The sequence below is a fragment of the Mauremys reevesii genome, linkage group 18, assembly GCF_016161935.1.
Source record: "Mauremys reevesii isolate NIE-2019 linkage group 18, ASM1616193v1, whole genome shotgun sequence".
In the NCBI taxonomy this organism is placed as follows: Eukaryota; Metazoa; Chordata; order Testudines; family Geoemydidae; genus Mauremys; species Mauremys reevesii.
The window spans coordinates 25313889-25338363 of NC_052640.1; the positions used below are offsets into that span (position 1 = coordinate 25313889).

The following is a 24475-nucleotide window of genomic DNA, read 5'->3' on the forward strand; positions in this document are numbered from 1 at the left end:
TCATTCCAGTGGGTCAGATCCTCGGGTAGTGTAAAATGACACAGCTGCATCGAAGCCAATTTACACCAGATGATATGTCCCAAAGTCTTCCCCTGAGTTACTCCTATTTTACACCAGTGCACAGGAGAAGACAGTCAGCCCCTAAATCCCTATTTTAGCAAAGAACTTCAGCACATATTTAGCTGAATTTGGGCCTCAGGGCTTGCCCATACTTAAAACACTGCAATGCAGCTTTATTGCTTCAGTGAAGCCACCACCTGTGCCAGTGGGAAGGGTTCTCCATCCACATGGGTACTCCACCTCCCTGAGAGATGGCAGCTAGGTGGACATGAGAATTCTCCCATAGATAATGATGATCAAGCAAAGGTTATACATAGACCTGGGCAAAAAATTCATCACAAACGCTTTATTCAGTGCATTTCGCTTTCACTTTTTGTGGGAATTCCCTGTGAGCTGATCGCTATGTCTTAGTTTATTTATAATTATTCCTCGGGTGTTGCCAGCGATTAGTTGTTGCTCTGTAGAAAGTCAGTAGCTTTATCCAGAAATGAATTACAGGAATCCTCACCCCCTGTATGGATCAGCACTGTGCCCAAATCTCTCAGAAAGGTGAACAAAGGAAAAACTTAAAGGATTTTCCGGAGGGATTCATTTAGGGAGTTCATGCTCATATTCAGATTGCATGATCCTGGCTGCATTATAGGATATGTGCAGTACATTCTTCATACCATGAGAGTCTCTCATTTTATGCTGTACAGTGCCTGTCACAATGTGGCCCCGGTTCTAGGTTGGGGCCTCTAGAGACTACATTAATGCAAATAAATAAATAAGTAAATACAGCTCTAGTCCCTGTGTAGTCTGTAGTTCTATGGCTGCAGAATTTGCTACAGAATCTAAGCTTTTAAAAAAGTATCTATATCTATCTATCTATCGTCTGTGTAAACCAGTACAATGTTATCATCTTAGTCTGCTTACACGATAACACTGAGAGGTGGGAATTGCCCTGTTCATCATAATGGGGATGTTAACTCTGAAACCTAAAGATGGCCGTTTAGATTTAGGCATTAATTTTCACTTCTGATCGTTTTAGCAGAAATGCCCAACTAACGTGCTTATCCCAAACTTCAAACCACCTCTCTCCAGTTTGTGCCAGGAAGTCATGCATTGCCAATGTAAAAACCTGCCTCAGATTGAAAAGTGAAAATGTGGGAGTGGCTTACAATAAGTGGAATTTAATGTCACTTGAAGTAACACAGAGGCTACTGCTCTGAGTATATTATTAACTTCCCTAGTTAATTCATTGTGAACTTCCACATTTTAATGTAAATGAAGCCACACCAAATTTCCAATCTGCCTCACCCGAGTGCCACACAATCCAGGAAATCTTGCCGCAGAATTTAAATCCTATTTGCTGTGAAGTACAAAAGGCTATGCACTAGCTGTACACCAGAGGAATCCATTGTAGGTGTCCGAGAGGAATATGATACAGTGCCTGGTGAGAGAATAAATCAATTAAAAGAACAATCTTCCAGGGCACCACAGGGAGAAAAAAATGTCATGGAAAGTTAAGCTGTTCAAAAAAATAATGGAGCTGTCAGATTAATACATTTGCTATGCACGTTTCTAAGAACAATGGAGCCCTCCTGAAGGAAGAGCTGGTAAAGGAGGCGTTTGTTTTTGTTTAATGGAGTATGGTGGTTTCTATGAGATTTGTATTTGTGAATTTCCACTGTACCTAAAAAAAAAAAAATTGCTGTCTCAAAAAGCTTATGAAAAATATCTAGCTAGCTAGCTATAGAAATAAATGCAAATATTTTGCAAATAGGCTTTGAAGTTGTGAATCTTAAGTGAATCTTAAGTTGCTGGGATGTAAATATATGTGTCTGAGTAATACCAGCGGATTCCATTAAAACTTCTTGAAAACTTAGATTAGCCCTTCCATTGACCTGTCTAATTAATGAAAATAACTTGGATACTAAAGTATGGACTTAGCCATTGAGTTCACCAACAAACTCAGATCTGGGCTGCGGCTCGATCTGGGCTGCATTCCTGCCAACAGCCGGCGTCTTTGTTTGACGAGCGGAGACCCTCCTCTTTCTCCCCACTCTCGTCATTTTCCCTTATGGCTTGGCAAAGAGAAAAGAAAAAGCTAAAAAGGAGGATTGCTGCTTTGATTTCTTTGCAGCAACATGCAGACCGAAGCAGCTCAGGGGAATCCTGCCACGCAGAGGTTAATGTGACCCACATATAATTGTGTGAAAAGATGCCACTCTGCGCCTTTGTCAAAGAGGCTTCTTGTTCCAGCCTTAGTTATCCAGTCCCCTAACCCCTTCAGCAAAGCACAGTTTTCTTGCATTAAATCACCACTGCCCTCTTGCCAGCTGCTTAGTGTTTGCACATTATACGGAGGAGCTGTATGATATATATTAATATATTTTGAAAAAGTGACAGATTGTCTCGCAACATATGTGGGATCGCCTTGAAATGAACTACACGCATGTGATGGCCAAACTAACAAACCTCCTGTGTGAGGGTGGTTTGTATTTTTCCTCCCTTCCATTAGAAATTGGAGACACTGGGACGCTCGGGCTGCTCATGTCACTTCTCTCTGAAATATTCATGACGAGTCGGCGGCCTTGTTTCTTTGATACCTGCCATTTGTTTATGTGCCGCTGACGATAACTGTGGCTAAGTACATATGTCAGTGACATGGCTGATAAGGAAATAGAGGGCAAGGGCAGGGAGCTGGGGTGAAGGCGGAGATTATGGAATAAGATGAGTTTATAAACTCTGAGGGCATTTTAGGAGACTGCCATGCCTTCTCACTCACCCACTTGGTTTTTGTGAATAAAGTCTCTATTTGCAGATTCCCTTCCTGACTTGGAAATATGCTTGTTTGCTGCTGCTTTTCTTAAGGATAATCACTGGCTCGCGATCTAATTAACTAATAATGAATTAATCAGTAACCTTTGCATTTAGAAAAGAAGGAGCTGTGAACATAGGACGATCCACAAGGTTCCTCTTGGGTCAGGAACAGATGAGGAACCATCTGTTACCAGTCCTTGAAAGAGATTTAGACAAGTCAATTAGATGATGAGTGGGTTGCAGGTGGGCTAGGTTGGGGGTGGAATGAGGTGGTGATGATGATGAAGACAGAGCAGGAGGAAGATGTACCCTAGAGCAGGTGGGCAGGAAAGGGGGATGATGTACTACACATTCAAAGCACACTGGAAAGTTAAGCATGCAAGTGTCAGTGATCTCAGGTGATTTCATTACTTGGAGAGACTCTAACTTGTGTAGTTCTAGGCACATTGTCACCCTAGGGTGGAGCACCCTTACCTAGTAGCAGTTCAGAGATGGGTAGGGAAATCACAAAATATATGGGGGGAAATGTATCCCTAGTCTAAGCCCACTGAAGTTCATTGCAAACCTATTGTCACAGGGAAGCATGTAGCACACGAAATTAAATAGATAAGCACAGGAATAGATAGAGAGATGCCAGTAGAGTAACACCAGGGGCCAGTTTGGTCCCTCTTGACTGTGAATCTCTCCATTGGCTTCCATGAGGTTTGGACCAGGTCCTATTTTAGTGGCATACAGAGAACACTTCCTATGTGTGATAGAGAGTGGTTTTGAAGGTTAAATGGTGATAATAGATTCCCCTCCCCCTTGTTTGGGATCCAGAGCAAGGAGTTTTGAGGGTTTAGTGTGTTGACGGAACCACCCGTCCCACCCTGTGTGGAAGGGAGGAAGGACTGAAGGTTTGGGGTATGGAAAACAACATCCCCTGTGGATTCTCCATCACTTGAAATCTTTTTAAGGGAGTTAAAGTTTAGTGTGGCCTTCCCTTCAGAGCGTGGTTTTTAGATAAAATTGCATCTTTCTGTCTGTCGTTCTGTCTGTGGTTCTGTCTTTCTGTCCTTCTTTCTATGGCTATTAGCCAGGATGGGCAGGGATGGTGTCCCTAGCCTCTGTTTGCCAGAAGCTGGGAATGAGCGACAGGGAAATGATCACTTGATGATTACCTGTTCATTCCCTCTGGGGGACCTGGCATTGGCCACTGTCGGAAGACAGGATACTGGGCTAGATGGACCTTTGGTCTGACCCAGTATGACCATTCTTATGTTCTTACGTAGCTTTGGTAGTTTTCCTTTGTGAAATCACACCTGAATCCCATGTGAGTAGCTGCATATGTTTCTCTGAAGATGGGCATTTCTCCCTGTAAGAAAAATGGGGAAAGAAAGAGGACAGGCTTAATATTGGAAAGGAGTAAGAGCCTCTGCATGTGTTTCTTGAACTGCAGCCGTTCTGGAGAGATGGGAGCTAAGGTGGCTAGGAGAAGGGAGCTGAGTCCAGAGAGGAAGTTGTTTGAGATGAATATCAAACCTTGGGATTGTGAGTGGGAGTTTATTTTAAGGGAAGAACAGGATGTTGCCAAGAGGGAGGGAGACTGGCCAGCATGATTTACTGGAAGAGGTCACTTGCAGGAAGTCAGTGGAGATATGGGACATTATAAAACAGAGGCCAAGATCCCCGGGTGAAGGCAAAGGCTCATGTTCCTGGAGGTTCTGGTTCCTCAGAACAGGGCCAAATAAGGAGCTGGGTGGTCTAATTTTAAGGCCATCTTTGGTGGTCCCATGTGCTTGTACTCTGGTTTGTGTGTCACTTTCCTTTTGTAAGAACTCATCATTCTCTTGGTTCTGTTACATAGATTCACACCACAGGAAGACATACAAATTCTGCTGTGGGTCAAACAGATTTGTCAAGGCAGTAATTTGGTGATTACACGCAGAATGGTGCACCTGAATGCTATTGACAGTGTAATTCTCCAGTGGTCCCGTTTCCCTTCTCCCATGATGGGAGATACTCCTGGAGAGGTTAGAAACTAGAAGATGGACAATATAAGAGGAGTCAAGGTCATGGATAACCTTTCAGGCCATAAACTGGATTTGAAAGTCCACAGGAATGTAAAGTTTTAACTAGCAATCAGCATAAAACTTACACTTCTCATGGAGGGGTAACGTAATGGTCCATACAGCTTGAGGAAGACGCCACATCGCAGGTGCCTGTGTCCCTTGGATGCAGAAAGTGTATTGAACATTAGCCCCAGGAATTGCCTGTTTTGTTCACTTGTTCGTCTCCTGTTCACTTGTTTTACAGGCACTGCAGTCAGAGTGGGGCCCGATTGCGCTAGGCATTGTGCAGACACATGGTAAGGGGCAGCCCTACCACAAAGAACTTTACCGGGTGAATAGACCAGACAGAAGGTGGCAGAGAGGAAGGATTATCATGCTCATTTTGCAGGTGGGAAACCGAGGCACAGAGAGATGAACGGCCTGATGCAAAGCCCTTTCCAGTCAATGAAAAGACTCCCATTGACTTCAGTAGGCTTTGGATCAGGCCTTAAATGACTTGTCCAAAAACTCTGTGGCATGGCTGGGGATGAAGCCCATGTCTCCTTAATACTGGGCCAGTGCCTGAATCATTAGCCCACCCTTCCCCTCTTTTCACTTCACTTCTTGACTCCTTTTCCCATTTACACAGGGTTGGAGGTGCCCATGATTGTTGACCACTTCTTCCGGTCCATGGCACCTCCCTGTTCAATTACAGCTTATTCCAAACCAAACTGCACACTGGATTTTTTTAATGCATGCAGAATCTCTTCTTACTCCTTTGCTTAGGGAGTTGCTCTGGCTATCCCTTCCCATAACAGATGAGAATAGACTGACATAAGGAGAACATCTGAACTTTCAATATGAACTTTTAATTTAAAGTTCTCCACCCTGCAAGCCCCTCATCCCTATGTAATGCGGTATGTTCCCTCTTATGCTTTACAATTGGTATATGATTTATCACTTGCTATATCAGCAGTGTTCTGGGCAACATCCAGGGACAGGGCTTTCTCCCATCTGGTCCCAAGCTGGTGGGACACCTTTCCATACGCTCTTCACACCTGTGGTTCTCTTAGCACTTTCAAGGTCAGACTTCCTTTCCTTTCGTCCTTTTGGATTCATCACTGTGTGTGTTGCATTCAGCAGGGCGCTTTGATACACGGGACGGATGCTTTATAAATCAGTCAGATGAATGGATTAAAGCCTCAACAAGTGTGGAATGTGCTTGAGGGATATGTCTGAAATGGCAGAAGAAACCCTTACAATTGGGCCATCTCTGCCCTTGAGGAAGCAATCTCCAAATCCACAACACAAGGTGAATTGCCAGCGGCAGCGTTTGAAACCCTTCCGTTGTTCATGAGACAGCCCGTTCAACCATGCCCATGGGCCTCTGCCTCACTCTGGAAGGCCCACAACGTGGAGTGAGTGGGAAAATCAGGCTTTCTGCCCATTCAGTACTGGACTGTCTGATGCAAGTCCCATTTGTGACTGTGGGTTCATGATACGGGCAACTTTCCACTCGCAGGAAACCTGGCCGAGGCCACAAACTCATCATTTTAGATAGGTCATCGGACGACATTAATTTTTGGTCACTATGGACATGACACGGGGGAGACCAAGAGGTGAAGAGCTCTGTGTACTATTACCAGTCTCCTGAGATGACCAGTCCCCCCAACCCTCCTTTAAAAGAGCTCTTCTGATGGACTAGGCTGCCCCTGGATTCAATGATCTTTTGGGATTTCTTTTCTCGGTTGCCTGTGTTGATTTTATACCATTTGGCATGGTGACTCTCTTTTTATCTTATCGGCCCTTTTCTCCTCTTCTTTGCTCTCCATGCTGTTTGTTATTCCAGGGTAAACTTTCAGGCTGGCTGCATGTCCCCGAAGGCCAGTGCACCGTGTGTTACCTCCAGCGATTGTTCAAATATTTGTGCCTCACCAACCTCTGTCTCACTGGATGTGAGCAACACCACAAGGAGGTGCAGGTGAGGGTGGGCTCGAGAAGCAGAGGGTGTGAAGTTCGCACACAGCCATTGCTGCAATTGGCTTGACGGTCATAACAAGAGAGAGCTTCACTGAAGGGATTGTGGGGAATGGGGAGAAATGAGAATTCTCAATACTGAGCAGGGGAATGGGGGAGAGGTGTGTGAAGGTGTATGTGTACAGGTGTGATTATGTGTTGTCAAGCTTATGCATATGTATTTGTGTGATTATGCACCTATAAGATGTACGTCAGGGTCAACATATGTGCTTGTGTGATTATGTATGCATGCCTGTTTCTGTGTGCATGTGTGATCAACGTGGTTGGGTTTTTGTTTGTTTGTTTTTGCGGAGGAACAGCCCCATACAGCAAAATACCAGAAACTTCTAACCAGCCCCAAGGATGGTCCCCCAGTCCAAACATCATACTACACTGTAGCACCATCTTCAATTTAGTATGTATGTCTTGTGTACGTTTACGTGTGGGGGTACCCCTGTGTGGTTGTGTATGTACGTGGTGAGCATCAGCACGTCTGTATGATGGTGTATGTGCAGTCTATAGGACTGTGTGTGCAACGTAGACATTCCCTCCTGAATTCTCTACATCAGGATCCTGGAACATACCTAGCCCCTCCCATAGGCTATGCCATGCAGGAGCTAGGAGAACCCAAATCCTATGGCGTTTCAGAATGAGTAGGGTAAGGGCTCCCGGCTAGGCTTACCCCAGTGGTTTGTCATTGGAGGCTTCGACTTTCCTCCATGGTATAAGAGGACTAAGTTCGTTATGTCTCTCTTTCCTGCTGCTCCTGGAAACCCCTTGTGTTCTAGCAGTTGTTTCCTCCTTAGGTTTTGTACATGGATACATGCTAGATCAGTAGGCTTAGTTGCTTATCCCATTAAGGACACCTCCCCATAGTCTCACTTGTTGACTCCCTGCGGTGTGCACCTCTCTCACCTTTGCTTAGTTTGTTTGATCTGGAGTGACAGTTACTTTTTTTTTCCTGTTTGCTCACTGTAGCCTCTTCCCAGTTTGAAGTTTGCCGTCCCTTGGCTGCAGCACCAATGACCCTTCCACGAGCCGCCGGCCCTTGCACCCCACACTGGGCTTTTATCAGCCGGGCTGTTTCATTTGCATCTGATGCGTTTAGCCTGGAATGGATCCCATTGCTCTGGCAAGGCTGATTGATGGTCTTATTGACAATCGGGTTGACCCTTGTTCGAGGGGCTGACATGCTCTGTATTTCACAGGCAGGCGTTTGATGTGTATCAGAGAGGCGGTCAGGTCATCAGACCAGCCAATTAAAACAATAAAAGGTGGGGAGAAGCAGGATTTTAACTCTTTACAACCCATCACAAATATCATCGCTGGTCAGGGCCGGCTCCAGACCCCAGCGCGCCAAGCGCGCGCTTGGGGCGGCATTTTGCGGCTCCGGCGGACCTTCCACAGTCATGCCTGCGGGAGGTCCTCCGGAGCCGCGGGACCAGCGCACCCTCCACAGGCACGTCTGAAAGAGGTCCCCCGGAGCTGCGGGACCGGCGACGGGCAGCGGCATGCTGCCGTGCTTGGGGCGGCCAAATTCCTAGAGCAGCCCCTGTCGCTGGTCATTGCAATTCTTCTGCTAGACATGGGAGTGTGTGGTTGAAGGGGGATAAAAATGAAGTCCCATTTCTGTTGAGTATGTCTGGGATCCTTTAGAAAAATTAAAGATGTGGGGATCTGGAAGGAACCTCTTTTGGACCCCTACATCTTTTGGGATGTAGATGCTCAGGAATAATTTCTGAGAAATTTGCTGGCATCTCTATCTTCTGGATATTATAGTAGAAAGGAGGCTGTGGATATGTGTGTGTGTGTGTGTATATATACATGTATGTCACACTCAAAGACCTGTTTAGGGCACTGCAGTCTTGCTTCATCCTCACTAACTAAGACTGTTGTTATCTGTGAGGTCTGAGGACTCCATCTTTCAAACGCCCATGAAGGCCCATGTCAGTTGAGGGCCCTTGGCACCTTGCAGGAGGTACTCAGCACCTCATGGGCTTAGCAGCTAATTTAATAGCAGCCTCTAAATAATGATATTTGACGACTACTCACTGTTCAAGAGATGGCAGAGCCTTACGTGCAGAAGTCCAACAGGTGAATAGAACCATTGGAATTAGAGATCTGAAAAGGTCTATAGTCTATTAACTGATGGGGCATTTCTACACAGCACACTAAGCCTGGGTCTCTGTGAGCCTTGTCTGCAGACTTTTTGGGCTCCTGAGCCTGCCTTTGAGTGTCCACACTGCATTGGAAACCCTGGCTTCACAACCATACTGCTCTACACATGCCCAAGTCAGAACTTCAGCTTCTGTGGACCGCATGCTATCATATCCCCGGGTTTCTAGTGCCCTTGCCAGCTGCAGCTGCTCTGGGGCTTTTTTCTTAGTGGGTCATGGGAGAACTTGTCTGTCCATCCCATGGGAGTTGACCAGAAGTGTTTTGGGTGGTTTTAGCCTGCGAACACATGAAGACCATGCTAATGCAGGATTGTTCCTTAACATGTTTGCTCCAGTGCTGTCATACAAGATGCCACCATCTTTCTTGTTGTGTAAGCAATAGGGTCAGGTTCTAGAATGAGACTGTCAAACTTTTCACTTGCTTTGTCCTAAATCAGGCTTGAATACTAAGTCTCCAGAAGTCAAATTCAAAAGTGATTAGCCACTGGAACAGCTTCCCAGGGGCTGTGGTGGATTCTCCATCACTAGCAATTTTTAAATCAAAGTTGGATCTTTTACTAAAAGATATCTTCTGTTTCAAACAGGAAGCAATTCAGGAAAGTCCTATGGCCTGTTATACAGGAGGTCAGACTAGATTATCACAATGGTCCCTTCTGGCTTTATAATCTATGAATCTATGGCCTTGGGCAAGTCATTTACTCTACTCTGTGCCTCAGTTTCTCTTCTGTAAAATGGGGATAATAATTCCCTTCCTCTTAGGGGTGTTTTGAGGATCATGAAGGGCTAACATGTTGGGGGCCATTTAGGTAGATGAGACTAAGGGTAGAAAAATCTACCCCTAAAATGGTACAGTATTTTAACACGGGGCAAGTATATAATCTTAATAGATCTCCTTTCACTTGCTTATGTTCCCTCCAGCTTTTTCTTTAATATCATAATCTCACTAATGCAAAGACCCAGAATGCATTTTCTGGCTGGTGGGGAAACTGGTGGTGAAGTGTCATGAGATTTATTTAATTGTCCAGCTATTTAAAAGGGGGGAAAGGCGAGATGGTCTGTTGAGTGAAAGCTTTTATGCTTTGAAATGAGGTGTTGCTGAGATTGAGTGCTGATTAGAGTTAAAACAGCAATAATTTCCTCAAAAATGCATTGGAAATAATAATGGCCTTGTTTGAATGCCCAAGTAACTGTACCATTCTCATTGCCAAGAAACTCATCTGAACCACTGATGATGATAATAGCTATTTTTCCCCATTAAATACACTGCAGCTATAATATTCAGGGACAGAAACATCTTTATTAGACAGCATGGAAAATGAATGCATTGTTCACAGATCAGCCTCAAGAACAATGGACCAAAGAGACTTCAGGGGGTTTTAACAATGCTGTGTGTACCGTATATGAAAATGATTTCAACAGTTCCTTTGAAAATCCCAGAGTAAAGGTTGGGAAGCCTCAAATGACCTACCTTATTGCTTGGTCTACCTCAGTGGTAAGTTCACTATTTTATTCTTTAGTGAAAGTACCAGAATGACATACAAGGGCTAGCTCTGATCCAGGCTAGTGCGATAAAAATAGTAGCATGGGTGATGGGCCAGGCAATCTATCCCAAGTACAATCCCACTGGAGGCCCTAGATATGTTCTCAGAGCCCCTCGCCAGTGCTGCTCTGCATGCAGCCATGGATATGCGTCTATTTTTAGCACACTAGCTCGATCGGTGCTAGCATGGAAATTACACCATGTCTCCAGTGCAGACATTCCCTAGGGCAGTAGCTTCACTCCTAGGATAACAGAGCGATGGTACAAGCCTAAGTTCTCGAGATCAGACACATCCCACTCACGCTTTACTTCAACGTCTCAGATATTGACGAAACTCCCCAAAAATCCATGACAAAAAAAAATTAATTTCTTCAGAAATGTTCATGGGACATGGAACCAATCCCCTGACCAGGTGTAGTTCCATAAACTCGTTCATATCAAGCAGGGCAGCGCTGAGTTACTCTGTGCAAACTGGTCTCCAGTGGGAACCCAAGTGCTCACCTCAAGAACGTTGACAAGAACGTTTCCCTTGCCCTTCCCCATCCCTCACTTTTCTTGGCTTCATGTCAACCGATACATTTAAGCCCAAACAGCTGCACTTTATGGTACCATTCTTCCATAGGAGCGATAACGATGCTTATCCTGAGCCGAGCACGGGGACATTACACTTCTGGTTTCTCTGCACTGCCTTCTGCCTAGAAAATCTATGGCAAGAAGACTGGGAAGAGCCAGTCAGTCCCTTTGTCAACATGAGAGCAAGTGAGAGCAGCAACATTTGAACAGGACTAAACCTCTTCTTCCCTCCCCCCTGCCCCCATCTGCCCCCCAGCAGGCCTAAGTGCCACTTAACATCCACCCTCCACTTGTCTCGGCTGGACACCGATTGCTCTGTCAGGGGAAAGCCATCCATCTTGGTTGGGAAGTGATGTCACCCAGCAGGGGGGCACCTCTGTCCAGCCAAAGCTATGGGAAGACACTGACAGGCTTGATGTATTTATCACCCTCTGGGTGGATAAACACCCACAGCGGAGACAATTGGGGAAGGGGTGGGGGCGTGCTACCATCCCTTTGGAATGGAGGATGGGGATGAGGGCTGACTGGAGCAGCAGGCAGCTGGTGGCAATAAGGAGTGAGAGGAAGGAAGGGACAGAGGAAAGGGGGACTGTGACAGGGTATCCACCACACACCAGGCCTGGAGGGGTTAAGGTGGCCTGGTGGGCCAGTTAACCACCTGGGCTGCACTTGGAGGAGCCAGGGAGCAAGGACTAATTAGAGATGAGGCTCTGCTGGACAGGAACAGGAGAGGCCTGTATAAAGCCCAGAAGCTCAGGGCAGCTGGGGGCTGCAGAGAGAGGCTGCAGTCACTCTCAGGGCGAGCGAAGGCAAGGAAGGAAGTAGCCCAGGGATACAGCTGTAACGCTCAGGACTGTACTGCTTCTTGTAGGGTCCCTGGGCTGGAACCCAGTGTAGAGGGCAGGCCTGGGTTCCCCTTCCAGCCACCGGGGAAGTGGAACCGTTAAGGGGCAATGAATGGGAAGGCTGCCTAGGACAGTGGGAGACTTTGCTACCCCAGAAGGGGAGGACTATGGTGACCTGGCCAGATGGCCAAGCCACGAAGCGAGAGCAATTGTGTCCCGAGAGAGCGAGACGCAGAGAAAGTGACAGCGTGCCACTGCAGGAAGGGGCGTCCGCGTGGCAGAACTAAACCCCCGATGTGGCCAGAAGGAGGCGCTCCAGTGGTGAGTAGAGCACCCTGTGACAGAGACACAGTGGAGGAAGAGAATAATGTAAACGGCTATTCCCAGTGCCCAAGGGAGTTTAGAGCTTAACTCGTGTCTTCAAGTGCTTGGGAGTCAAGAATGCTGGGGACTAAGAAATAACAAAAGCAAATGCAAACAGCAGGTGAAGAGAGAGAGAACGGAGGGGAATGTCCTGCTGCAGCCAGAGCAAGCAGATATCACCCCTGCCATGTGATTGCAGTGGGGGTTGGGGGCTCTCGGCACCATGAAATGGCCTATTGTCGTGTTCAAGGAAGAAACAGCAGGGAAGCCCAGAAAGAGGGCAGAACACTACCGGTTACTAGTGAGCTCATCTCGGTCCTTCAGTAGGTGACTGGAAGGGATCCTAACTGCTCTGCATCCCAATGTATTCCTAAGCAAGGGGCCGCTTTTTGTCTCTCTTGTCCTATGTCCGTGAGTGTGTTTCACTGACTGTGGGACCCCACAGGACGATCACCCCATTTCACAAGTGTCCATAGGTGCTGAGGATGTAACCGCACCCTGGTTTCCATCATATACAGGGTTTTGTTCGATGGCTTTCAGTACGCGCCCCGACCCCTCCCACACACACTATACAAATTGTGCCAGCACGTATGCAAGTGTCTCTTCTGAAGCTGTCATTAAGGTCCCAGTTAAGGTCAGTTGTGTCTGTTAGACACAAGCCCACATTGGGGAAAATGGCCACTACCACGCAACGTGAGAGAGTGCAGTGTAGTCTGCTCTCTGCACTGCTCCTCTGGCTGGTGTGAAGGAGGGAAGGTCTACAGGTTCATAGATTTCATAGACATTCAGGCTGAGAGGGCCACTACAATCACCTAGTCTGGCCTCCTGAATAGCAGAGGCCACAACTTTTTCATCCAGTGATTCTTACATCAAGCTCAATAACTGTGGTTGAATGGCAGCAGATCTTTTAGGAAGATATCCAATCTTGACTGAAGTCTTTAAGTGATGGCCAGTCCACCACATCCCTCGGTGAGTTGTTCCAGTGGTTAAGTACCCTCACTATTAAAAAGATACACCTTATTTTCGCTTTGAGATTGGCTTCAACTTTCAGTCTTTGGATCTTATGCTTTTGTCTGCTAAACTGGAGAGCCATCTAAAATCAGAGCTCTTCTCCATATGCATGAACTTAGGCACCATGATGGTCTCCCCTTTCCCTCCTTTTCAATAAGCTGAATAGATTGACATCCTTAAATCTGCTATAGTACGGCATGTTTTCCAAAACTCAGATCAGTCTTTCACCTCTTCTGTAACCCTCTCCAGCATGGTTCTCTAGTAATGGTCTCAACAGTGCCATAAACAGAGAGAAAACTCAAGTTCAGTTTATCAGCAACGACCCATGAGTCCTTTTCAAACACCCCCATCCTGTAAATGCAGCTTACAGTCTTTGTTTCTAGATGCACCATCTTGTACTTGTAGGGTTGCTTTAGGGGTGGGGGTGGGGGGGCGGGAAATACTTCTGATTTACCAACGTTAGGAAACTTTGTTGTACTGAGCACACTCAGTGTGGTTTTACTAAGCCAGGATATGCACAGCTAAAGGCTGGTTATGTCCCCACTGTAGTCTGTAGCAAACTAGCTCTTGTTGGACCTTTGAAGATGAACACCATGGGCCAAAAGCTGCTCTCATTTGCATCATTGTAAATCTTGAGTAATTCCATTAAAGTCAAAGTGATGACCTGTTTTATAATTGTGATCTCCTTTTACATTCATATTATAGCTGACCTACAGAGCACTTATCTATATGAATATGCATGTCTTTATATATGTATGTATGAAATACAATTTTCTGTTATATTTGCACATAGTAAGTAAGCTGATGCAAAAGGCTGAATAACAATAGAATTATTATTATTATTATTTATTATTATATAGTGATATTCTGTCTGCAGGTGTTAATCAAACAAATTAGCCAAACCTTCCCTTTTTCTAGCTCCTCTTCCCTCAACCAAGAAGGGGTTTGCTATTGCAGTTCTGGAATCACCGCGGAATGCAGCCCAGTGCTTTCAGTGTAGTTTTCAGGAGGGAAGCCAAAATGTAACCAGCTAAGGGCTGTTGAGTGTATATTTGTTTGCCAAGGGGCATCACCTCCCTCCTTGATTATGTCTGAGGCACATTGCATGGCAGAATTGGGAAACTTGCCCCACCCTCCTCTTCAACCTGCTGTGTCGATAAATAAATCTTCATTCCCCAAAGCTATCAGCCCGGTACTTTTCACCAGCATTAAACTGAATAAGAAATTTAGGAGAAGAATATATTCCCAGCTAGCACCAGTTTCCCACACAGAGCTCTGAGACAAGGGCCCTATCCTGCTTCCTGAGGTGAATAATTCTCCGTCTGATTTCACTGTGTGCTAGGATGCAGTTCCTCATGTCCCCCTTCCCCCACCTCCCTCACACCATGGTGTCCTTGGCAGCTGCTGCTTTCTCTGTTTAATAGGTTGTCCATCCCTGCCCTTGTGTGACTGTGTGTGGAGTGAATGCAGGTCCTTTCCGTCCTTTTCCTGTTGTATTTCATAGCTCTCGATGGCAGCTCGGCTGAGGAACTACAGATTTCATATCCTCTCGGACTGGAGGAAAATGGCAAGTGAAAGATTTAGTATCCCACAGGGGTGGGATAGGAAGCTGGACTGGGGAGGAGATGGGGGAGGAAGAGGGAGACTGCTTAGAGCTACAGGAGTTTTACAAGATCTGTACAAATCAAGGCTTCTGGGAGTTGGAAAATGGTGAATTACACAAGCTGAATTCCAAGTGCAGCTCCGAGCGGGCTCCTTCCTCCTCAATTTCCCAGCTAATGCGGGATCTGAGCATCAGAGATGGCAGCTCCCATTTGACTTAGTGGTGGATTGCAACGATTCACATGACAAAGCACTTCCTGATGGAAAATAAAATTCCTCAATCAAATCAGCATCTTGGAAGCCACCGCCTTGCAGGGGCCATTTTGCTCATAAGCCAAGGCCATGCTCCCACTGGAAGCAATGGCCAACTTCTCCTCTTGGGCAGTGGAGAGCAAGACTGGACTCTTAGTCCTGATGGGCCAGAGCATGATTTGGTCTTTGTATGGGCACAAGGGAATAAAAGGGGCATAAGGAAGCCGCTTTGCTCCCTTGCATGTGGCTTTCTGCACTCAGGCAGAGTCACTACCTCCACCCACTCATGGCTGCCCATTGTCGTAGTTATGCCAACTCATTGGGAAGATTATACTACAACAAGACCTGTCACCGTTTATTTCCCTCCCTGGACCGGGGAGACTGTGAGGGTGACTATGACTCCCTGAGTCAACAGTCTCCCTGCCAGACTGCTCCAGGGTCAGCCCAACGTTGCACTGCCCCTTGCTATGGGATAGATCTCAACGTGATGCCCTAGCCCCATACGTGGCACCAGCCCTCGGGAGCCCAGTATCTGAGATCAGAAGAGGAGACCAGTTTCCTCTGACTCCTTGATGGTTTTTTTTTCCTAACAATCAAAAGACCATGGTCGTCATTAGAGCCAATGACAAGATGAAATGGGCAGGATGGTGGAGTTATGAGAATGATTTTGATTTTTTTTTCCAATTTACAAATTTCATCTCCCGGGTAAAATAATAATAATAATAAATGCTGTCACCTCTAGTTATTTGGGAACCCACAGACATGAAAAAGGAATGAGGAGAGATGGGGGGGACCCTGACATTTTGCAAAGGTGAAGATGGGGGGATTTCATGCAGTGAATGAAAACAATTTGGCGCAATTCAGAAAGAAAAACAAAGAGGCTGCAAGTCTTTTGTACAAATGGGCACATTTCAATCCTAAACCTTACAAATTTCTGCCTGGCCCTTAAGAATCTCTCCCCCTCCCCCATCCCCCACTGATGGGTATGATGTGGAGCTCTAGGGTTAGGGTTAGTTACCAGACTGTTCCCGCTGAAGCTGTTTTGGTTTTGCCATTTAGTCCTTTTTCATCTGACGTGCGACATCAGACGCTAGAGCAGAAGTTATTCAATCATAGGGACAGAGACACTCTTCTGGATTTTGAAATGTTCCATTGGTTAAATATAGGTGATCCCCATGTAATCACGATTGAACAGATACGCGGATAGTTCATGTTTGTCTCTACGCTGGCACAAAGCAAATATGGCAAAATACACCAGGAAAGGCTGTTCTCGGGAGCTTCCTGGTTCAGTTCTGTACACTCAGGAGAGAAGGATTCACCTTTTGGGGGTGTTTCTCTAATCAGGCATGACAGAGCACCCGCCACTCCTATTGACTTCAACCCTCTTACTGTTTCGTCACTGGACTCATTCCATCCTCTCCTGTGCTGTCCAGGGTTAGGAGGGCTCTTGTTCCTCTCCCCTTCCCAGGTTTAGGGGATCTCACAGCAGCCGTCTTTCAAGGGCTATATATTTCAAGAGCGCTTACTGTATCATGGCTGCTGCTGTTTCTGTGCTGCACAGGCCAGTCCTCTCTGCTTGCTGACAACAGTAACTTCTACAAGGAGGGGGGAGAAATTCAACTGGCATGTCAGGCCCCTCTGAGGGGAGGGCTCCTAACTGCTCCTGCAGAGCTTGAAGAAAGAGTTTTGATGGATTTACACAAGAAAATGGTTGCGAAGGGATTGATAAACACACAGGGAGATCTAACTAGTGTGTCCCATCACTCTGAATAGCCTATCATAGCGAAAGTGCTGCAGGGCAGTGTCGGGAACAATTTGTTGACGTGAGCTCATGTCTCCAGGAGAGACGCGTGCTGTTTCGGGGAAGGGACTGTCCAGAAAAGGTTGCCATGAAGGAGAATACAGCAGCGTTGGCATCGGGGGTGTCAGCCAGTCGACCACCACCGCTTTCCAAGGGCTGAGCTGGGAGGATCCCAGGAGGACTCCAGCAGTGATGTCCAAGTCAGCTTTGCCCCATTGGTGTGAGCATCTGCAAAGCAGAGCTACATTAACGCTAGTTGGAACTCCAGTCCTGGGAGTTTCCACGCAGCAGAGCTTGTAGTTTCCTAGCTCAGGCCAGAAAATTCGGAGCAGGGATTTAAACCTGGGCCTATAGATCATTCTCTCTCTATAGGAAACGTTCCACTTTATAGAACTAATTCAATATTCATTGGGCCCAAGAGTGTGTGAGACTGATGCTAGACTGAGAGTTGGGGCATTTGCCTGGGATGGGGAAGACCTAGGTGCAAGCTCTGGCCTGAATTAGGCAAAGCAGGGACTTAAACGTGGTCTCCCAGGTGAGTGCCAGGCTAGATATCTGGGGGAGTGGGGGAGGGGGCTCTCTCTCTCTCTCTCTCTCTCTTTCTAGTTTTGTCTAGAAATTCCATCCTGGACTAGATAAACCTTCCCGGCAAAAAAAATTCATTGAGAGCGACACATTTCTGTGAAACTTTTTGGTTTTGACAGAAAAAAGGTTGGTTGAAAATTTTTCAACCAGTCCAGTCACAACACTAGTTGGGGTGCTAATGGGGCGAGCTTCCATGCAGCGGTGCCCTGGTCTGTGCCAGCTGGGAGCAGCACGTGATGTAAGCGCAGCTGATCATAGCGCAACTGAACCTTTGTCAATGCCCCATTTTTGCCCCAACCTCAAGGTAATGTCTGTCACTAACTAACTGTGAAGGGATTCATGAAAGAAACAAACATCACAAAATTATGGATCGATGGGTGAAATAAATAAATATAGACCCAAATCTGAAGCACATACTCAGTCCTTTCTCAAGACAGACTCTGTATTAAGGTAAAAGAACGGATGGTTGTATTTGCGTGTGTCTTGCCTGGTGCATATGCAGAACTAATTAGATGATGCATAAGTGTCCTGTCCTGACTTGCATTGGGTTTCATGTAAAATGTGGTATGGATTATTTGGAAGACTGTCACGGTATTTATTCCAAACTATGGGTATGGAACCAGGAGGAGATCTTCCCTGGACAATACTCCTCTGGCTATAAAATGTGCCCTTTCATGATGGAACCCACTGTTGGGAGGAACGTATCGTTTTCTGAATTTGGTTCAGTTTCATTTTGTTTGAGGTGTTGCTGTGTCAAAGGATTGGCAAGGGTGAAAAGGTGCCAGTTCCAACTGCGTTAATTTCAATTTGCAATTAATTAGCACTGCCTAATAGCACACTAGGCAAGTGTGTCTTAGGGGTAGATGATTTGGCTTGGATCCAATGAGAACTGACATGACTCTTAGACTGACCTTTGAACAGAATCTGAAACCTCAACGGAAGCTTTTCTGAAGTTCAAAAATGTTTAATTTCAAAATAAGGTCAAGTGTGGCCGCAATTCTTGGTTTGTTGTGGAAATGAAAAAACACCATTAAAAAGGCTATTTTCCCAGTATTCCCAACATGATCCAAATGCAGCGGAAAGCCTGTCCTTGTGAAATCTCAAATTTGGCGTCCAAAGAAGTTCAGATAGGCTCTAGATAAACACACAAATTGTAGAATTGTTCCAAACACTGAAATTAGAGTTAAAGCATGAGACGCTTGAGTGGTGCATCGTCAAATCAGGTTTTTCTTGTTTTTTCAGGCTGCATAACAATCTCCACTCCCAAATTGGACAAAAGTGTCCAGGCTGGGATGAAGCTGGGGTAAATTTAAGCCAAACTGAAGCCAAATTTTGGATGAACATGGGCTAAATTTCAGCCAAATCTGGGCCAAACCTGATTCAGTTTTGAGGTGAGGCTGAGCAGGGTTTTGGAGGAACATTGGCCAGCATATGGTTTTGGTGAGAACCATGAAAAACTCATTGGTTGAGGATGGTATATCTGCAAACCAAATTCAGACTGGCCAAGGGATTCCCAGAATATCCTCAGGGCATTTTCTTCCTTGCCCATCACAAAGCTAAGGGGGATAGCGCCTCCTTGGTGTTGAGGGGAGAAGTTTCTCTAAAAATACAGCACAGTTCCTCTTTACTCACATGCTAAGCTTGATGCTTCCCAGTTGCTCCTGAAGCTGAGGCGCCTGGTATATTACAGTCTCAGAAAGAACTGGGATCGTATCCATGGCTTCTAAAATCTGCCTTTCATTTTGTTTTCTCAAAAGATTGTACAGAATATATTCAAATAATAAATGTGGAAAGGAAAAGTCTAGTTTCCAGACTGTTCTAGTACCCTGATCTTAGTATCTCTTCTCTGTGCCTTCCCCAGCCAGGTTGACCACACGTTATTCCTGAGAGCAGAATCTATATGAAAGATTATCGGGGTTGAGGGACGATCAACTAATATTTCCTGGTAAGTCTCACTATAAAAAACAAAACATATTTGGAAAAGGAGAGTCTGTGAGCACCTTCAGCTGAGTACTGATAGTCAGGGTGACTGGGTTTCCTCCCTGGCTCTGCCACTATTTCACTCTGTGTCCTTGGGCAAGTCAGTTAACAGCATTGTGCCTCAGTTTACCCATCTGTAGGGATACATGAATTCCATCGCGATTAACAAATGTTTGTGTTGTGCTTTGATGCTCTCAGATGGAAGATGTTATATAAGTATAAAAGAAAACAATAGACATCCAGGCCAAGATTTTCACAGCTACCTAAGAGAGTTGGACATCCATTTCCCATTCGTTTTCATGGGAAGTGGGTGTCAAGATCTTTGAAAATCTTAACCTAAAATACATATATATAAGGTGAAACAAACACAAGATGGGGAAGGATATCTGTGCACCAGAGAAGTATTCTTACCCTCCAGCAGTATCCACCAATAGGATGGCAGGGCTCTTTGTCACTAGATCTATTAGTCTTATAAGGCTGGAGTGACTCATTCCCCAGTGACAACATTTTCTGATGTCTTGGTAAAGATGTGTGTGTGTCTATTACATTTTAGATAACAAGACTAACAAATTGAGATTAGCCATGCAGGCCTGGCACGCATACACCAGGGCCTGAGCTGATTTATCTTGATGTTTGGTTGAATTCCATGCATTTTGGGTCCCTTCTGTAACCTTTTCACCTCGTTCTTTTTTAAGGTGGCTGACTGGCTGTTATAATTTATCATGAATGCATCTCACTTCAGTCCTGGCTCCTCTGACGGAAGGAACAGCCGGTCTCCGGGAGGTCAAAGACATTATTCTCCCTTCGTCTTTCTCAATTTCCAGCACAGATTTGTCACTTTGAAAAAGCATGAATTCTGGATTTGATGCACTTTAATTGATTTCACCCTCAACAAGTCCGACTGTCCATCAACCTTCCCTTTTTCTTTTCTTTCTCTCCTCCCCCCTCATTTCTTTCCTCCATCCTTCAATTTATGGTTAAGGTTTTCAGCCACTTGTGTGCAGAAGCTGCCCTGAAAACCGTGACTCTTCCATGCCTAATGTCGATAGCCATTTCACTCTTGTTTCTTTGACCTTCCTGTTGACCTTTAGGTGTTGAGAGAGAAAGAAAAGTCTTATGGGACACTTCCACAGTTCCACCCATGGAGTCCTGCTCCTACCCTCTTCAGTGAAAGCATCTCCTAGAGGTCAGTGAAGGTTGGCTGATGGGCTGTTTGAATGGTGTAGGTGTGAGCAGTATAATAAAAGTTGCCCAGAGATGGACATGTAGAGAAAAACAATAGTATCAACCCTTGATAAATGAACAAAAGCTACTTATCACAGTTTGCTGCAGAACCCTGGCTGGGACTGAACATAGTAAGTGCCCTTCCTTCTTCCTACAAAAAGGAGTGTAGTGATCTCCTGATGGGAATAAAGTTCTCCTTTCCATCTTGTTGATATGTCGATGTAGAAAATCCAGCTGCATGGGACATCCTTTGTCAGAATCTTCTGGATATTTTGTTTCAGCCCAGGAAACAGAAAGTGGGACCCACTGGACTGACACCTTTCAATACTGCTTTCCCGTGAAGAGCCCTGAAAGCCAGGGACTGAGATGGGCAGAATGTGAGGGAACCCACCTCTTTGGCCTAGGCTACTCCACACAATCTTGGAACAAGGAACTGCTGTCCATGGTCCTGTGAAAATGTAGGTGTGTTTTATAAAGCAAGTGCTCTACTTTGGGGGGGCTCTTGGAAGGCTGAGAGACCTGCCCTCATCAATGGGCACGTACACTGAAAGTCACTGCTGCATACGTTCATGAGGCACACCAATTCTCTGCTGTTCTGCACTCTAGATCCATAGAGTTCTCAGTACAGATTCGTATATGGGGCATCCATTAAAATCAGGGGACCAGATGCTAGGCTTCTTATGCAGGCATAACTTTCACTGAACTCACTGGGAAGTTTGTCTGAGTTAGGAGTCCAGGACTAAGACATTCCCTGCACATAAAAAATGGAGTTTGGTTTATCAATCTGGATTATTTTCTGAACATAATCTATATTTTTTGACAGGTGAAGAAGCAATCAGTGCACTGGACCATCACTATTGGGATGTGGATTAAATTCCTCCCTGGAAGACATACTTGAAATGAGTTCTTCTGGGCATCAGCCTTTTCTTGGTGCATTAGATCCCTGCTTGGAGCCCTAGTGTGAAATATGTGTGGGTGAGTCTCAATTGATTTCCTTGTGGTTGTACCCCTTCCTGCAGCCACCTTATGTGAAATAAACTCAGCTGAATATCAGCTTGTCTGCTGATCAAGGAAGATTTCCTTACCCCTTCCACTTCTGTTCTGTCACCATGGCCAGGAGCTGTGAAATGAAGGACTGGCCGAAACTAACAGCTCTGTTCTACCCTTACATTCATGCACCTCAGTAGCCGCATGTAGTCTTGGTGGAGCCATGTCTATAAAGTCTTAGATTAAAAGGTGTTTTGCAGGTGTGTGGAATCTCAGACACAGGCGTGTTTTCCATATATAGCATCCATAACCTTTCAGACGAGACCTCTCTCACCCCCAGAATTCATTGCCTTATGTGAAAGAGCTATGACTTCTCTAAGGAAAGAGCATAGACACAAATCCCCGGCCTCACTGGCCCAGTGTATGTTTATACAAAGTGAGAGAGCTCCAATAGGAGAGATTCACTCTCTAGCCTGGTAGTTAGGACTCTTTCTTAGGAGAATAAGGCAGAGCAGAGACTTGAACCTGGATCTGCAATATCCCATATGAGTGCCCTACCAGCTGAGCCAGTGGCTATTCTGGCATAAGGCGCGCGCGCGCGCTCTCTCTCTCTCTCTCTCTCTCTCTCGCTCTCTCTCTCTCTCTCTCTCTCTCTCTCTCTCACTTCTGTGTAAGCTCAAAAGCTTGTCTCTCTCACCAAGAGAAGTTGGTCCAATGAAAGATATTAGCTCACCCACCTTGTCTCTCTAATATCCTGGGACCGACGTGGCTACTACAACATTGGAAGATATCCTTAGAGTGCTGTCAGCCATCCCTCCCTGATTCCAGGCCAGGATTTAAAGAGGCACAGGCCACGTTAGTCAGCCTGGAATGTAAAGCACCAGAGAAAAACCAAGTGGTATCTCTGTATCTGGCAGCCTCAACACAAAATCTCCTTTGTGTTTTCCTATGAAATCGTCGTCCTGACAGAGAGTCGCACAGAGTGAACCTCCATCTAAACTGTTCTTTTCAATGAAATTAGAAGAGAAATAAAGTAGACACCCATCAGATCATGTGACCCCAGAGTTTCCTACACCCCTACCCACGTCACTCCAACAGAACTTACATTCCGGCTGTGATTGGTGGGTGTAGCAGACTGGAAAACTGAGTGAGAACTATATCTAAGAGCACACTCAGGTCCCCCCTTTGGGTTTCCTCTGGTGTGCAGTTGTGGCCAGCCAGGCAGCAATAAGTGGAGCATATTAGATGACAGTCAGATGCTCAGTCTGTACACAGTGCGAGGATTCATGAACATTTCATGCCCAAATCAGATCCATGTTGCCATCACACCTAGATGCACATGATATTGGCTGGCTGCAGAGCTGGGCTCTGAGATGACTGGGAGAGCCGACACGGTGGCAGGTTTTTCACACTCCGCTTGTGGCTACATCAAAAAGATTTTAACAGGTTTTTAATGCCGGGACAAAGGTAGGTCCCTTGTGGGACTGGGAGAAGGAATGGAGGTTACGGTTGGGTCCTGAAGCGGTGCTAATGTAGGTCTTTTTATTGCACTGGCTACGGCATCCTTAACTCTGATAGGCTGTCTGTGATTTATCCCGCCCCTTGTCTCTTTCCCCCTGCCCAATCCATGGCAAGATTCACAACTGTTTTTTTGCATCCCCCATTTTCTACTTCAGGATCCCATCGGGACCAAGCACTGTTAAGAGTCTTAAACTTCAGATATCAGGCTAGCTTTCCAAACAAAGGTTATTAAAAATATATGAATAAATAATACATTGAAAACATTTCTTCGGAGGCTCCATTATTTCCTGTTCCAATGGACTCTCTGGTGTAATCCTTCTGATTCTCTCTATCCCCTGGCTCCGACGTGCAGAGTAGCTCTGTTTTATAAAGCAGTGTTTGCAAAGATGCCAGGATGTGGTGTGATGTTCAAAATCACTCTGCCTGCTGTTGCTGTATCTGTGCAACCATCTAGGCCTGTCAGTCGGTCTCTGTTTTGGCTTTGTGCTGGTCAGGAGATTGGGGATCAGGCCTCCAGGGGTCGAGGCTCTGCCAATGACTTGCAGCGGGCCCTGGGCAAATCACTTAGCTTCATGTAAAATGCAGATATTAACACTTCTCTACCTCACAAAGTGTTCTGAGAGTTAATGAATCCATGTCTGCAAAGTGCTTTGAGATCCCTCAGGTGAAAATTGCTCTGTAATTCTACAGTATTATTACATATTAACATCTTGCCTACTGAAGGCCCAAAGTATCAATTCCCTAATCAAGCACATGTCTCATTTTGCCCCATGCACTGTGGATCTCATTTATTAACAATGAAAATATACAATTATATATAATCCCAGCAGGAGATAGGATTGTTGACTCTCTTTCTGCATTAATTTCGCTTCAGAAATAACCAATGTGATATAATCATACTTAAAATGTATCCATAGATTGTAATACCAGAAGGGACAATTAGATCATCTAATCTGACCTCCTGTATAGCACAAGCCATTAAATTTCACCCAGTTACTCCTGTATTGACCCCAGTAACTTGTGTTTGACTAAAGCAGACCATAATGAAGTAGTAATGATTAATTGGCAGGCACTGGATTGGTTTCAAATCTGATTGTTGTCCC

General features: G+C 45.6%; 1 long non-coding RNA gene across 4 annotated transcripts in view; it reads left to right on the forward strand.

Annotated features, from left to right (window-relative positions):
• Window positions 1-21917, forward strand: part of LOC120386063 — a 177787-nt gene extending 155870 nt beyond the window's left edge. For 3 of the 4 annotated variants that reach the window (XR_005589504.1, XR_005589503.1, XR_005589501.1), the window contains 4 exons: window positions 19522-19605; window positions 20732-20826; window positions 21146-21322; window positions 21688-21917. This is a non-coding gene — a long non-coding RNA (uncharacterized LOC120386063). Of the gene's footprint in view, window positions 1-19521; window positions 19606-20731; window positions 20827-21145; window positions 21327-21687 lie in introns of all 4 variants that reach the window. The other variant, XR_005589502.1, reaches the window with a different exon arrangement.
• Window positions 21918-24475: the final 2558 nt, after the last annotated feature.